Below are 17,446 nucleotides of genomic sequence, written 5' to 3' on the forward strand. Positions count from 1 at the left end.
TTCAGTGGTCACTAACCCCCTCCCACCCTCAAAATAAAATTTTAAAAATACTTTTGCCAGCCTCTATGCCAGCCTCGAATATCTAATACTCAGCTCCATCACAGCAGTATGCAGGTCCCTGGAGCAGTTTTAGTGCGTGCAGTGCACTTCAGGCAGGCGGACCCAGGTCCATCCCCCCCTCCCTCACCTGTTACATTTGTGGTGGTAAATGTGAGCCCTCCAAAATCCACCACAAACCCACTGTACTCACATCTAGGTGCCCCCCTTCACCCATAAGGGCTATGGTAGTGGTGTGCAGTTGTGGGGAGTGGGTTTTGGGGGGCTCAGCACACAAGATAAGGGAGCTATGTACCTGGGAACGTTTTCTGAAGTCCACTGCAGTGCCCCCTAGGGTGCCCGGTTGGTGTCCTGGCATGTGAGAGGGGACCAGTGCACTATAAATGCTGGCTCCTCCCACAACCAAAGGGCTTGCATTTGGTCGTTTCTGAGATGGGCGACCTTAGTTTCCATTATTCCCGAAAATCAGAAAAGACCAAGTCTAAGGACAACCATCTCTAGGGATGACCTAAATGTCAAGATTTGGGCATCCCTGACCGTATTATCGAAATGAAAGATAGACGCCCATCTTGTTTCGATAATACGGGTTTCCATGCCCCTTCGCCGGATGTCCTACGAGGACGTCCTCAGGAAAACTTGGGTGCCTCTTTTAATTATGCCCCTCCACGTACCACAAGGCCACAAACTAGCTGTGAAAGCTTGCAATTGGACAGTTAGTAAGAACAAGAAGCCACCAACTGTACCCAGTAGCTGAAGAGCAAATTAGGTACAAGGATGCCCTGAGATATTTCACTGCTGTATTGTATCTTTATGCGTTCTGTCAGTAACTGGAGAGGTTCCACCAATAACTTGTTTTCCACGTGGAATGTCTTCTATTGCATATATGTTGCTTTATATGCTCTACATCATCTGTTTTACTGTTGCTTTTTGCACTGTATATAATATTCAATAGTTCAAGTAGTTTGTTTTGGCAGAAATTGTGTTTTTTATTTTTTGCTTTTTTAATTGAACAGGTGTCAGTGTTTGGAGATGGGATCTGACTTAGACAAATCTGTCACTGCTTCCCTTACAGCAAGGATGTTAAACTTACACAGAGGGGAGGTTGCATGACCTCTTTTGGACCTTGGCATTTCTGTTCCCATTGTCCTCAGGTGGGCAGGATCCTGTGTCAGTAATAAACTCCTTTCTTTCCACTTGAAGTCTAGATCTGGACTCCTTTTTCTACCCTACAATAATCTAAGGAGTTAAAAGAAAGGCCAGTTCAAACTGTACAAATTTGGGTGCCAGTTCAAACTGTACAGCTAGACTGGTATTTATAGTGAGATGTACTGTTGCCAGCAACCGATTGTCCTGGTCAGAAAACCTCTTGCTCAGCCTCCAACCTTGTTTCTTTTTCTTACTGTCTCTATTTTTCCTTCGCGCGCTCTCTCTCTCTCTGCTTTTCCTTTGCTCTTCCACCGTTTCTCTTTATCTTCTACTTCCTTCCTCTCTGTCCATCTTCTTTCATGCTAAGGGAGCCAAATCACATCCATTTCATCTGACTCCTGGCAACAGGTGAATTTCATAGAATTGCAATTTGGTACCTAATGAGTGACCCAGATTGGGTGATAAATCAGTAACCTTTGCTTGTGGTTGATAATTAGCACATGGATTAGTAAATAGTGTGATAATTTATGGGAACTCATTATGCTTTCATTTGCTTCTCATTACACACATTAATGCACCACAATGCTAGAGTTCACTGCTCATTTGCTAAAGTAAGTAATTTTATGTAACTTCAGCATGTACAGCACCATCTTACGCACTCGAGTGAAATCACTTTGGAGGCGTATGTGCATAAAAGTAGATGCTTGGATCACATAAAGGGCAATTCTATAACAGTGTATCAATATTTTATCATCTAGAGGGTGCTTATGTGGTGCCTATCATATAGGTAAGAGCCTACTTTCCTTTATAAAATACTACCATAACAAGTTAGATATGTGCATATAATTTTGGTGTGAGACTGACGATAGGCATAGAACAAGTTATGTTATGTTTGACACTTGTAGCCCACTTTATCCCCAAAACAGATTTAGAGCAGGGTAACAGAACAAGATGCTGATAACAAAAATTAAGAAGATTACATGGAGGGGCATAATGGAACGGCGCCGGCCATCTATATGGCCGGCCATCTTTGGGGCCGGTTCCGCAAAGGGGCGGAGGCAACCGTATTTTCGAAAAAAGATGGCTGGCCGTCTTTTCTTTCGATAATATGGTTGGAGCCGGCTAAATCTCAACATTTAGATCACCAGGTTTAGAGATGGCCGGCTTCAGTTTTCGGCCATAATGGAAACCGGGCCCGGCTATCTCAAACCTGGCGTAATGCAAGCTCTTTGGTCGTGGGAGAAGCCAGCATTTGTAGTGCACTGGCCCCCCTCATATGCCAGGACACCAACCGGGCACCCTAGGGGGGACTGTAGTGGACTTCAAAAATTGCTCCCAGGTGCATACCTCCCTTACCTTGTGTACTGAGCCCCCCCCCCCCCAAATCCCCCCAAAACCCTCTCTCCACAACTCTACACCACTACCATAGCCCTTAGGGATCAAGGGGGCACCTACATGTGGGTACAGTGGGTTTTGGAGGGCTCCCATTTACCAACACAAGTGTAACAGGTAGGGGGGGATGGGCCTGGGTTCATCTGCCTGAAGTGCACTGCACCCACTAAATACTGCTCCAGGGACCTGCATACTGCTGTCAGGGAGCTGGGTATAACATTTCAGACTAGCAAAAAATGTTTTTTTTTTATTTTTGGGGGGTGGGTGGGAGGGGATTGGTGACCACTGGGGGAGTAAGGGGAGGTCATCCCCGTTTCCCTCAGGTGGTCATCTGGTCAATTGGGGCAGTTTTTTGAGATTTGGTCCTAAAATTAAATGGACCAAGTGCAGCCGACGAAATGCTCGTCAGAGCCGGCCATCTTTTTTCCATTATCGGGCGAAGCCAGCCATCTCGTAACCACGCCCCAGCCTGTCCCGCCTTCCGTACCCTGCCTTGAAGTTTGGCCAGCTCCGCGATGGAACACAGTTGGCATCGGCCAAAATCGGCTTTCGATTATACCGATTTGGCTGAGTGCAGGAGATGGCCGGCCATCTCCCGATTTGTGTCGGAAGATGGCCGGCGATCTCTTTTGAAAATAAGCTGGATAGTAAAATACTTTTGCCAGCCTCTATGCCAGCCTCGAATATCTAATACTCAGCTCCATCACAGCAGTATGCAGGTCTTACTAAAAATTCCCTTAACATGTAACAATTTCAGTTGTTTTCAAAATCAAAGATAAGAGAAGCTAAGATGAATATCTACTGATAAAGAGTTCCAGATCTTGACTGCATGATAAATAAAACAGTTTACATGGAAAATGTTATATCTCAAACCTTTAACAAAGGGAAAAGTCAAAACAAATTGATCCATATTATGATGAGAGTTATTAGAGCCCAGAAACCACAGAGAAGGTGGCAGGCTTTCAGAGACATGACTTTCCAAAATTTTGAAAACTAAACAACAAATTTTAAACAATACACGAGCTCTCGCAGTGAAGCTCTACCGGAAGAGGTGACAAAGAATCAAATTTGTTTTTACAAAACATCAATCTAGCAGCTGTATTCTGAATCATTTGCATTTTATTTACCAATTTCAATGAGAGGCCCAATTAAAGGGAATTACAATAATGAAGTTGGAAGAGAATTAATGACTATACCGGAACTCTAAAGTGCTCCCGAGAAAAGTTTGAACAAACCATATGCAATTCTTTGAGTCTGAAAAAGATCTACTTAGCTAGATTATTAATCCGAGGCTCCATGTCTAAAGACAAGACTAACATCATCCCCAGTACTCTCAAAATCTTTTCCACCTTAAGAGATACTGTGTTATCTGTGGATATACAATTTGGAATTTCCTCAGGGATTCTGCTAAACCAAAAACAATTAGTTTTATCAGTATTAAGTTTAAAATGGTGGAAGGAAGACAATTCTGTGATCTTATTTATATTAGACTTTATAGCAGGGAATCTCTGAGGAACCTCTCTTCCAAGAAGGTGATATTACACCATCTTTTAATACCTGATATACTCTATTCTAAAGTAAACTATTCTAAACTAAACCAATTGCATACCAAGTTCGAAAACTCAAATTCAGATAGACAAGCCAACAAACTGGAGTAGGACCATTTGTCCACCTCTACTCAAAATTTTCTTAACCTCTGAATTCAATGCAATTAGCGAAGTCTCGGTGCTTTGAAAGCATCTGAAACCATATTGAGAAGGTCATAGTAAATCAAACCTTTCAATATAGTTAGAAAGTTGAGAACCTACCACAAGCTCCATCATCTTGGTAAGAAAGAATATGTTGGCAACTGGTCTGAAACTGGCTGTTAAGAGTCAGGTCAAGGCCAGTGGCCTTTGAAATAGGAGTCAGTACAATATTGCTTAAGGAAGGAGAAAACCAACCAAGGCTTAATGAAAGGCATAAGTGATCATGCCTAAACTGCTAAAACATGCACATCAATTATAGCATTCTATAATTCTGCATGTAAATGTGCTTCCTGCCCATGTATATACCCACCTGTCAAATATAAGATATAAAAGTATCAAAGCACACTGGAAACTCACTCACAAACAATAACCATAATCCAAAAGATCGAGTGAGAAAGGTGTTCTCTGTAGCTACCACTGTATAAAAAAGTTGTGGGAAAAGACCCCAGATGCCTGTGACACCTCCTGTGCTGTTGTATTATTCAATTTCAGCATTTCAGTCACAGTGCTGCCTTCAGTCATAGGTAAAAAAAAAACCCAACAATTTATTTTCATAAGTGCAAAAAATTTTCAAAATGTGACAGTAATGAAAAAAAATCAAACTTTAATTTTATGTGGCAGTGTGAGGCAGTGGACAAAAACATCCCTACGGGTATAAGATATATACATATTTGCAAGAGGATTTTTGGCATTTACAAGCATATGTGCAGACATACATGCATGTGCCAATATTCTATGTATATTTGGTGCATAAATATTGGTGCCTATTATATAGAATTGCCCTCTTGGAGCCTACTAGCATGTGATATAGGTGTAGGCATTCCCAGAGTGGAAAATTGATGAAAAAGGTGAGAATCAGCAGCTATGCACAATACACATGTGTATCAATTTCAATCAGAAGACCAAAACCACCAAAATAGGGATGTCATACAGCCTTCCAAAAGCAAATTGAAGAGGAGATTCCAAAGGTAAACACAAAAATCAACCTTTATTCGAACATCAAGTTAAACCAGGACTCAACATGGAGCCGTGCTTTGGCATGAAATGCATGACTTAGGAGTCAAAGCTTCTTGGTCATTCTTCTCTAAAATTATTGCTAGCGATGGACTGAAAATGCTAGCAGGTATTATAGAAAGAAGGAGCAATGCTTGTGTACATTGGTTCAACTGGTTCTCTCCAAAGAGCCTGTGCAGAGCTCAGCTAAACCACAGCCCATACATGCACAAAGTTACTCCTGCTATGAAACATGTCATTTTCTGTGGCAGCTTCTGAACGGGCATTTTTGAACAGCACATGAGTACGTATGTTGCCTTTATAGAATGGGTAGAATGTCTTCACCTATGCACCTTTTCTGCCTAGATGCTCTGTTATTTATCAAACTATCCTCTAAGGTTTGGTAAATAGGGCTCTATCTGTCAAGTACACTAAGAGGCTCATTTTCGAAAGGTATATAAAATAATGAGTGGAGTGGAACAGGTGGATGTGAAGCGTCTGTTCACGCTTTCCAAAATTACTAGGACTAGGGGGCATGCGATGAAACTACAGTGTAGTAAATTTAAAACAAATCAAAGAAACTTTTTCTTCACCCAACGCATAATTAAACTCTGGCATTCGTTGCCGGAGAACGTGGTGAAGGCGGTTAGCTTAGCAGAGTTTAAAAAGGGGTTAGACGGTTTCCTAAAGAACAAGTCCATAAACCACTACTAAATGGACTTGGGAAAAATCCACAGTTCCAGGAATAACATGTATAGAATATTTGTACGTTTGGGAAGCTCGCCAAGTGCCCTTGGCCTGGATTGGCCGCTGTTGTGGACAGGATGCTGGGCTTGATGGACCCTTGGTCTTTTCCCAGTGTGGCATTACTTATGTACTTATGTCCAAAAAGTGTCATAAAGCACCATTTGGATGAACTTCTTTTCAAAACATCCAAATCAGTATTTTTGAAACCTGTTTTGCAGCTGTCTATCTATGCATTTTGTCTGGGAGTGCATCCAATTCACAAGGGGGCTTGTTGGAGGTATTTCAAAGGTGAGATTTTTACAGTCATAATGGAACAAAATGAAAATGTCTAAGGCGAAAACTTCAATATTTTTGTCTACACCTGTTTTTCTATCAAATAAGACATAAAGGTGCCCTAAATTACCAGATGACCACTAGAGGGATTCAGGGATCACCCCCCCCCCCCCACCTTACTCTCCCAGTGGTCACTGACTCCAGATTAAAAATAGTACTCACTGGGGTCTGCTTCCGTGCTAAACAGATGTCCCCACGACAAGCTCTGGAAGTATCTCAACAACATCTGGTTTTATCACAATAATAAAGCTCCATATGACCTCTAATTGCATCTTGTGGTGATCGTGATCCCCTCGTGCTTCTCAATGGCTAATCCCAAGGCACTTTTCTTGTATTATGATAGCTAGACCTTCCTGAGTAATCTAGGACAAGCTTAAGACCCAGGAAGCTAAGATGGCCGACACACCAAAGGGCCCAATCTTTACTCTTCATGATGCAGCAGTGCAAGAATTGACCAAAAACTTAACAGCGGTCATGGATGACAAAATTTCAAGAATTCATGCACCTACTGAGGAGATCAAGGAGGAATTCAAAATACATGTTAACAGTATCCAAAGGGTGGAAGACCACATTGCACAGCAAGAAGATTGTGCTGATAATTTTAAAGAGTGGATCTGCAGCCTTGAGACAGCAAATAAAGAACTGCATGAGAGGCTGGAAGATCAAGAAAACAGAGGTAGGCACAATAATTTACACTTTATTGGCATCCCATCCTTCATAAAAGATCAGGATCTAAGATATACTTTGTAGAAGTGAATCCTGAGTGCATTGGGCATGGAGGAACCTTCTGGAGGCGTAAATAGTGAACATGCACACTGCCTTGGTCAGCGCTAGGAGGGTGATAACAGACCATGGGCTGTAATAGCCCGGTTCCTTAATTTCGCAGATAAGGAGAAGATCCTGAGGAAGTACCATATGCAACAGGAGTTGAAGTTCCATGATACCTAAATCTTGCTGTTCCAAGATTTTTCACCTCAGGTTTCTGTGAAACGCAAGGCCATGGTGCCTCTTTGCACAGACATTTTCAAAAGGAAAATAAAATTTTCCCTGCTCTACCTTGCTAAGGCATGGGTACAACATGATAATAAAATCCTACACCTGGATGCAGTGCATGAACTGGAGCAAGTCATCCATAACTTGCCCTCCCCAGTGGCCTCAACTCAAGTGGGACTTTGTTTTGTACCAGAGGGGACTATCGGCCAACCACACGGTAACACCATATCGACAGAGGATTACAATATATTGATTTAGCAATGCAGCTGACATGTTTGAATGTTTCATCAAACTTTAGTATATAAGAGTACATCATTTACTTTTTGGCTTATGCCTGATACTTCATCACCATTTCCTCATTGGGTTTTGCCTAAAAGATCTTCCCGGGGGAAAGAAATACAGTATCTTGCTAATCACCAGGATCCCCTGAGACAGGTCTTTATGGACTTGATGCACGCTGACCTTCAGTCAGAGATGATTACGGAAGGTGAACCGTGACAGGGAACTATGGACTGAGCCTGATTCTGGACCTTGTTAAGTTTTATTTTCCATACCGTTCTGTGGACGGTTGCATAGCTACTGTTTTAGCAGTTGCCTTTCCTTACTCTTAGCAGCCACTTCTGTTACCACATGTGGATAATCTGACTGTATTTATTTTCTTAGTTGGGGAGCTCCCCAGAGCTGACTAGGGAGGGGGGGGTTACAAGGAAGGGGGAGTTCTCATTTAAAAGCAAAAGCTGTGTCTTATGCATACATGCTTTAATGTATGGATACTTTTGATCACTATGTTCAGTGTTTGTATGGTATGCGGCATGATAAATATGATGTATAAAAAAAAAATAGTACTCACCAGTCTCTATGACAGCCTCAGATGTTATAGCCAGATCAATTAGAACAGCATGTGGGTCCTTGGAGTAGTGTAGTAGTGGGTGCAATGCACTGTAGACATGTAGACCCAGGCCCATACTCCCCATATCTATTACAGTTTGGTGGAAACTTTGAGCCCTCCAAAACTCACCAGAAACCCACTGCACCTACATATAAGTGTTCCCTTCAGCCAGTGGTGTGCTGGAGCCGGCTCGCACCGGCTCGCAAGAGCAGGTTGTTAAATGTATTGGCATCTTGCGTGCCGGTTGTTGGCTCCTGCGAGCCGGCTCGCCTCTGCTCCCCCGGTCGTCCGTCTGCAGCTCTGCGAGTCCCCGATAGCCGTTTCCTTCTTACGCCAGCACCCCTACCTTTAAAAATTTTATTTTCCCTCGAGGCGCGCCGGCGTTGAAGGCTTGAAGCGAAGGCAGCAGGCTCAGCTTGGTTCCAGGCCTTCCCTTCGCATCATGGCTCCGCCCTCGCGCAAACAGGAAATACGTCAGGCGAGGGCAGAGCCATGATGCGAAGGGAAGGCCTGGAAACAAGCTGAGCCTGCTGCCTTCGCTTCAAGCCTTCAACGTCGGCACGCCTCGAGGGAAAATAAAATTTTTAAAGGTAGGGGTGCTGGCGTAAGAAGGAAATGGCTATCGGGGACTCGCAGAGCTGCAGAGGGCATACGGACGACCGGGGGAGCGGGGGGGAGGGAAGAAGGCAGATGGAGGGGAGGAGGGCAGGGGGGAGACGAGGGTTGCTGGACATGGGTGGATCATGGAGGGGATGGCAGGGGGAGAGGAGGGTTGCTGGACATGGGTGGGTAGATGGATGGAGGGGAGAGGAGGGTTGCTGGACATGGGTGGATGGAGGGCAGGGGAGAGCAGGGCTGCTGGACATGGGTGGGTGGATGGAGGGGAGAGGAGGGTTGCTGGACATGGGTGGGTGGATGGAGGGCAGGGGAGAGGAGGGTTGCTGGACATGGGTGGAGGAGAGGGAAGAGTGAGGAAGGAGATGAGATGAGAAGAGGGAAAAGGAAGAGAGGAGAAAAACTGCACATGGATGGAGAAAATAGGCAGAAGCTGAGGACCAGAAATGAAGAAGAAAGGAGGAAAGAAATAAATGGAAAGGAAGCCCTGGAAACGGAGTTAAGAGGACAGATAGCAGCAGAATCGGATACTGGGCCAGCATGATCAGAAAAATAGTCACCAGACAACAAAGGTAGAAAAAAACTCATTTTATTTTCATTATAGACTGTTTGGAATATGTTCACTTTGAGAATCAGGTGCTCAACATTAAAAGTTTATATTTATTTACTTATTTATGGCATTTTATCCCACATTAAACATGAATTAGATTGGAACCTGGGATCATTTAATAGTTTTTTCCTGGCGAGAGTAATGCATTGCCTCCCCCCCAGCTATAGCCAGCTCTGCAATTTTGGGGGGGTACAGAGGTGGACGGGGGGCGCAGAGGTGGACAGGGTGGCGCAGTGGTGGATGGGGGGGGGGGGGGAGGGCACCGTGGTGGACCGGGGAGAGAGCCTGTTGTTAAAAAATTACCAGCACACCACTGCCTTCACACATAAGGGCTATTGTAGTAGTATACAGTTAAAGGTAGTGTGTTTTGGTTGGGTGTTGGAGGACTTAGTAGACAAAGTAAGGGAGCAATGGTGAGATTTGTACCTGGGAACATTTATATTAAATCTACAGCAGTGTCATCTAGGGTGCCCCATGCTTTCCTGGGATGTCTGGGGGACCAGTGTGCTAAAAATGCTGGCCCTGCCTACATCCCAATGGCTTGATTTTCTATCTTTTTCACTTGTATTTTTTTTTTCAAAAATGGCCTGAAAAAAGGGAAGTTCCCACTATTTTTTTAATTGCAGGTCATGTGTTATGTAGATTAGTGTGCAATGCCTGCTCCCAGTTTAGCAAGATGTACTTAGTTCCTCCTATATAGTAGGCAGTCAGTCTTCCTGCATTAACTCTGCATTAACCAGTTTAACGTGCGGTAAGTGTAATGCTCTAGTTGGCTAACATTTCCACGTCCACTTGTTTCCGTATATTAACTACTACTACTACTACTTATCACTTCTACAGCGCTACAAGGCATACGCAGCGCTGTACATCATACACGAAAAGACAATCCCTGCTCAAAGAGCTTACAATCTAAATAAGACAGGTAAACAGACAGAACAATTAAGAGGTAAGGGAATTAAAGAGGTGGGGTACAGGGCAAGTGAATAGTGGTTAGGAGTCAAAAGCAGTGTCAAAGAGGTGGGCTTTTAGCCTGGACTTGAAAACAGCCAAAGACGGGACAAGACGTACAGGCTCGAGAAGTCTATTCCAGGCGTGAGGTGCAGTGAGATAAAAGGAATGGAGTCTGGAATTGGCAGTAGAGGAGAAGGGGACAGACAAGAGAGATTTATCTACAGAGTGGAGTACCCGAGGGGGGGTGTAGGGAGAGACAAGAGTGGAGAGGTACTGGGGAGCAGCAGAGTGAATGCACTTATAGGTCAGTAAGAGAAGTTTGAATTGAATGCGGAAACAGATAGGGAACTAGTGAAGTGACTTGAGGAAAGGGCTAATGTGAGCATAACGACTTTGGCGGAAAATGAGTCGCGTAGCAGAGTTTACCTGCACATTAATCCCCGGATTCTATATAGGTCACTCAACTTGCGTGAAAGAATTTACGCCAGGTTTCAGCTGTGCCCAAAGTTGGGTGTGAGAATCCATTTTCAGTGCTATTGTATAAAGGGCCATAAAAGGCTGTCCAAGCTGAGTGCCCTTTATACAATATGGAAACCGAGGACGCCCATCTCAGAAACAACCAAATACAAGCCCTTTGGTCGTGGGAAGAGCCAGCATTTGTAGTGCACTGGTCCCCCTGACATGCCAAGACACCAACCGGGTACCCTAGGAGGCACTGCAATGGACTTCAGAAATTGCTCCCAGGTGTATAGCTCCCTTACCTTGTGTGCTGAGCCCCCCAACCTCCTCAAAACCCACTCCCCATAACTGTACAACACTACCATAGCCCTTATGGGTAAAGGGGGGCACCTACATGTGGGTACAGTGGGTTTGGGGTGGGTTCACATTTACCAGCACAAGTGTAACAGGTAGGGGGGTGGGCCTGGGTCCACCTGCCTAAAGTGCACTGCACCCACTAAAACTGCTCCAGGGACTGGCATACTGCTGTGATGGAGCTGGGTATGATATTTGAGGCTGGCATAGAGGCTGGAAAAATATTTAAAAAACATGTTTGAGGGTGGGAGGGGGTTAGTGACCACAGGGGGAGTAAGGGGAGGCCATCCACGATTCCCTCCGGTGGTCATCTGTTCATTTAGGGCACATTGTTGAGGCTTGGTCTTAAGAAAAAAAGGACCAGGTAAAGTCGTCCAAGTATTCATCAGGGGCGCCCTTCTTTTTCCATTATCAGTCAAGGACGCCCATGTGATAGGCACGCCCCAGACCCGCCTTCGCTATGCCTCTGACATGCCCCCATGAACTTTGGTCATCCCCGTGACGGAAAGTAGTTGAGGACGCCCAAAATTGGCTTTCCATTATGCCGATTTGGGCGCCTGTGAGAAGGACGCCCATCTTGCGATTTGTGTCAAAAGATGGACGCCCTTATCTTTCAAAAATAAACCTGAAAGTAACCCTCATGGCCCTACCCCCATGTTCAAAAGACTATTTGTGTCCTGATTTTCCTGTTCTTGTCCCTCCATTAATAGATGCCTCTCTTTTGGCAAAGTGAGTGTTTACCCTGTACCCCCATCCAAATTATTACAACTTCAGAGTTTCAAAGAGGCTTTGACCCTGATATTACCCCTTCCATTAAGCACTATCCCTGGCTAGGTCATACCCCACCCAAGCTATCCTATTCAATGTTCCAGAAAAGCTCTAAAGCATTGGCTAGATCGCTACTGTATTCTGCACTATTTGTTCCAAATCTGAAATTAAAATTATTTCTCTATTTTTTACACTGACATTTGTCAAAACATCAAGGTGGTTTACTAACTGTCATAGCAATTGTCAAAATAATCAACATAAAATAAAGCAGACATAATAATAACCAAATACAAAGGCATGGGAGATATGAGGATAAAAAAGGAGATGTGGAGGGGTGTAGTAGGTCAACAGAAAAACAAACAAACAAGAATCAGCTTAAACTGGAAGAAGGGGAAAGGGAAAGGAGAAAGGATTTGATAAGCTGCTTTTTTTGTGGTTACAGTCAAAGCAGTTTACATATTATATGATGTGATACCCTCCAGCGAGCCTTCTCAGGAGTAGCCCCCACACTCTAGAATTTACTCCCAGAGGGGTTATGTATAACTTGAGACTACCTCTATGTCAGGAGGCAGGTAAATGCCTGGCTGTTCTCCCAAGGCTTTAATACTTAGGGTGACTGACTATACACACATTCTGCACCTGGACTAGCTTGCTACACACACTGTAACTTTCCTTATCTCTTGCTTAACTATACAAAGAACTTGGCTTGAGTTTAGCTAACCATCAAATTATCCCAACTGACTCTGTACCATGCATCTTGTTCCCATCATATATTTGCTCTTGGTCCCTCAGCTATAGGGTAAGCTGTATTGAATAAATCTTTAGCATCATATCTATGTTAGTTGAATGGTCTAATGGGTGTTTATTAGGTGTATCATTAGTATTATGCTAACATTGTATTATAGCTCTGATATTTGAATTCCAGTGCTGTCAACTGTGTATATTTTTGATACTGTTTCACATTAGTTTTCAATTCACTGTTTTCAAGTTTACCTCATTGTATTTGTGCTTGTTCTTGGTTATTTTACTATTGTTATGCCGTTATCAAAATTGTAAGTTTTATGTTAAACTGTACTTGTTGTACACCACCTTGGGATATATATATATATATATATATATATATATAATAAACGGGCCCGCTGCTCCAGTATGGGGGGAGGAAGCCGCCTCCCGCGAATAGCCAGGACTTCACAAAACTGCCACCAGGAAATACTTCAAAAACATTCCTTTATTTTCCAGATTCATAAACAAAACTTCACTCCAGAGTAGAGACTTGCTTCTCAGGCAGGGCAGTTCTGCCTTGCTTAGTACATCAGCCAATTACACAAAGACTTTGCCCCCTTCCTGAGGGGAATGCAATAGTCCTTTGGAAATCCCTGCTTTTTTGGTCCCAGTCAGTAGCAAACAAATAGTACTTGTCCCACAAACAGGATTTCCCCTCAAGACAGTGTTAATTGTTGGAATGTAATTGTATTTTACATGCATTGCCTGTCACCTATTATTTCTCTGTGATTACTCTGTGACCTCTGATGTGAATTACTTAGAGAGGTCACACAGCTATGCAACTTCCTGTGGGGATTAGATGCAGCACATGCAGCACATGGAGCACATGGAGCTCATGATCTCTCCTAACCTGAGAGGATCTATGGTGGTGTGAGCATCCATTACCATCTAAGCACATGGAAGGAGCTGATAATACAAATGTATAGTAATATGTATATATAAGCCTGTCTGATTATAATCTAACTACAAACTGTGAGTAAACAGATGTTTTGTTACTTCAACTTTAAAGTGACTCAGCAGTGAATTATTCAGGGGTGAATGAGAGAGAGATGAAGAAAGAAATTAACATTTCTAAAGCTGAAGCTGTGTGTACTAAAATCTGCTAATTATTTACTACAAATAATCCAACAAAAGGGTTATGGGCCCAGGGTCCAGGAATTGAAAAAGAAGAGAAATATTACCAGGCAGAAAAAAAGGCCACATTTTTCTCTTAAGTTTTAAAGGAAAGATTCAGTCTGTCTCTCTCTCCCCCCACACAGCAGACAGAAGGCTAAGAAAATGGCTGAGGGAAGAAATTCACCATTGTTCTATTCTCTCAAGGTGCCTAAATTAACTGAGTTTAATTATCGGCAGTGGGAATTAAGATTCATATGTCTCCTTCGAGCAAAAAGATTAAATATATGCTTAGACCAAGACAGAACAGCTGAAAATATGGCTGAATGGGACAATGCAAACTATTATGTGAAGTGCATGCTTTTGGAAGCTCTCTCAGAGAAACAAGCCATATTAGTGGAGGGAAAAGATACACCAAAGGACATTTTATATAAACTGAGAACTATGTATGCAACTACATATGCAAAGCAGCAACCAATTTGGCTGGCAGAGTTGAATGAAACCAAATTAAGGGATAAAAGTAAATGTAATGATCACATTATGCATCTTATGTCTTCATTTCAAAAGTTAGAACTTTCTGGAATTCCCATGTGTGATGCATTGAAAAGAGCATTTCTTTTTACCTCACTATCAAAGAAGTTTGATGTTTTTAGGTCTGTAAATGAGGCCATTGAAGGGCAATCTTTTGAACAGGCAACATCAAAACTAAGGCAGGAATGCATAATAAATGATTCTGAGGAGATGTGTTCTCAAAGCAAGTCAGAGAGAAATGAAACAAATTTCTTGGCAAAGAACAGAGGAAGGCGGAGCTATGGGAAAACTCCACCCAAGGGCAAGCTGATTTGCTACTCATGTGGAAAGGAGGGACATGTATCTAAATGGTGTAAGGAAACACAAAACACTCCCTCTAGCTCACCTAAGCCAATGGAACTAAAGAATTTTCAAACCAGGAAATGTATGAAGGACAAAGATAAACACAAGGGCTTTCTAATGGCAGAAAAATCTTTGACTATGGTAAATAATAATTCAAATGAAAGTACTTGGATTTTGGATTCAGGGAGCACATGCCATTTAACCAATTGTAAGAATTTCTTTCAGGAAATGTGTCCAGAAGAAGGAATTCTTAAAACTGCAAACGCAGGGACTGCTAAGATCCAAGCAAAAGGTATTGGATTCTTAAAATGCAAAGTGTCTAATGAAGTTAAAGAAATTCCTGTAAGTGATGTCTTGTATATTCCCCAAGCAGTTTGCAATATGCTTAGTGTATCTACATTAGATAAGAAGGGATTTGCGATTCATTTTGAAAACAGTAAGTGCACAATCTCTAAAAATGATGAAGTGTATGCTGAAGCTTTTATGCATAATGATGTTTATAAACTGAGCATTTCAGGTGAAGCCTCACATATGGCGCAAGTAAGGAAGAATGATGGTAAATGTAGTCTGGAAATCTGGCACCGCCGCCTGGGACATTGTGATTCTAAGGTGATCCAGGATCTTTACAGTAAGCAACTGGCCACCGGCATTCAGATAAGTGCAGATGCTGGTAAAATGGAGAAATGCATAGACTGTGTTACTCAAAAAGGTGTAAGACCCTCATTTCCTGCATACACAGGAAATAGGAGTAATAAAGTGCTGGACTTAATACACAGTGACTTATGTGGACCGTTTAATATCCCATCATTGGGAAATAACAGATTTGTGCTAATATTCTTGGATGATTTCTCTAGATATTGTGTGGCCTATTTGCTGAAAGAGAAAAGTCAAGTCACAGACATGCTGAAGAAATACGTAGCCATGGTGAGCAATAAATTTGAAAGAAAACCAAAGGTTCTTCAGACCGACAATGGTGGTGAGTTCACTTCACAAAGCATGCGCACATTTCTAGAACAAGAAGGCATTCAGCATATCACAACAGTAGCTTATACACCAGAGCAAAATTCTGTTGCAGAGAGAAAATTTAGGTCACTTGTGGAAATGACCAGATGTATGCTGTCAGATAGCAATCTCCCTAAAAGACTATGGGGAGAAGCCATTCTCACAGCAGTGTACCAACAAAACAGAATGCCAACTAAAGGCGCTGAGCGCACACCACATGAGACATGGCATGGTAGGAAGCCAAACCTTTCACACATAAGAACATTTGGAAGTACAGCATATGCTCATGTACCAAAGCAAAGAAGGCATAAGCTGGATTCCACAACAGAAAGGGGCATTTTAGTTGGCTATACTCCAGGACACAAAGGATATAGAATTTTGAATCTGAAAACTGGCATTGTTGGCATAAGACATGTTACATATTTTGATGAAAACAAAAGGGTTGATAAAGGCTGGATTATCCCAGATGAGCCTTATCATCCAGAATATGAAACTAGAACCATAATAGACATGCCAGTGTATATAAATGCCATACCAAGGCAGATGTCTGAAAGCAACTCACCTGTATCTAACGAGGAACAGGCAGAGGAAGCAGACACAGAAAGGATCATTGAAGAAGACAGTACAGTTGGAGAAGGGGAATCAATTGGAGAAGTACTCTCAGATTTTGAGGATGCGGAAAGGTCAGACCAACCTGTTGTCAGACGCTCATCCAGGGAAAACAAAGGTGTTCCACCCCCAAGACTGTCTTACCTAACAAAGTCAGCAGAAGCTCAAGAGCCCTTAACATGGGATGAGATTGAGAAAATGCCAGCAGAAGAAGCTGCTGAATGGCGTAAAGCTGCACAAGAAGAAATTGATGCATTGGATAAAAATAATACTTGGATTCTTACAAAATTACCTCCTGGCAAGAAAGCTATAGGATGCAAATGGGTATTCAAGTTAAAAAGGAATGCACAAGGAAAAGTGGAAAGGTATAAAGCCAGATTAGTGGCAAAGGGATATCTTCAAAAATATGGAGAAGATTTTGATGAAGTGTTTGCACCTGTAGTGAAACACACGACAATTAGAACACTTCTGAGCATTGCAGTCTCAAAAGGCATGCAAGTCAAACACATTGATGTGAAAACAGCGTTTCTTCATGGAGATATAACTGAAGACTTGTACATGGAACAACCAACAGGTTTCATAAATACAAAACAAAGACAGCTAGTGTGTAAATTAAACAAAGGTCTTTATGGATTAAAGCAAAGTGCAAAATGTTGGAATGACAAATTGCATGAAATATTGACAAATTTAGGATTTAAGCAAGGTGAAGCAGATAAATGCTTGTACACTAGGTGCACAAATGGACAATATGCATACATTTTAGCTTTTGTTGATGATCTGCTCATTGCAAGCAAAAGTGAGCAAGAGTACAAGGACATTGTAAAGTGTTTAAACCACAATGTTGAGATAAAAGAACTTGGTAATGTGTCATACTATCTTGGTATAGAAATTGAGAAACAAAATGATGGTTCTTATCTTCTAAGCCAGAAGCAGAAAATAAATGAGCTTATTGAAAGTTTAGGTATGCAAGATGCCCAAGTTGTAAGCACTCCCATGATCACTGATTTTCTG

The sequence above is a fragment of the Microcaecilia unicolor genome, chromosome 6 (assembly GCF_901765095.1).
Source record: "Microcaecilia unicolor chromosome 6, aMicUni1.1, whole genome shotgun sequence".
Lineage (NCBI taxonomy): Eukaryota > Metazoa > Chordata > Amphibia > Gymnophiona > Siphonopidae > Microcaecilia > Microcaecilia unicolor.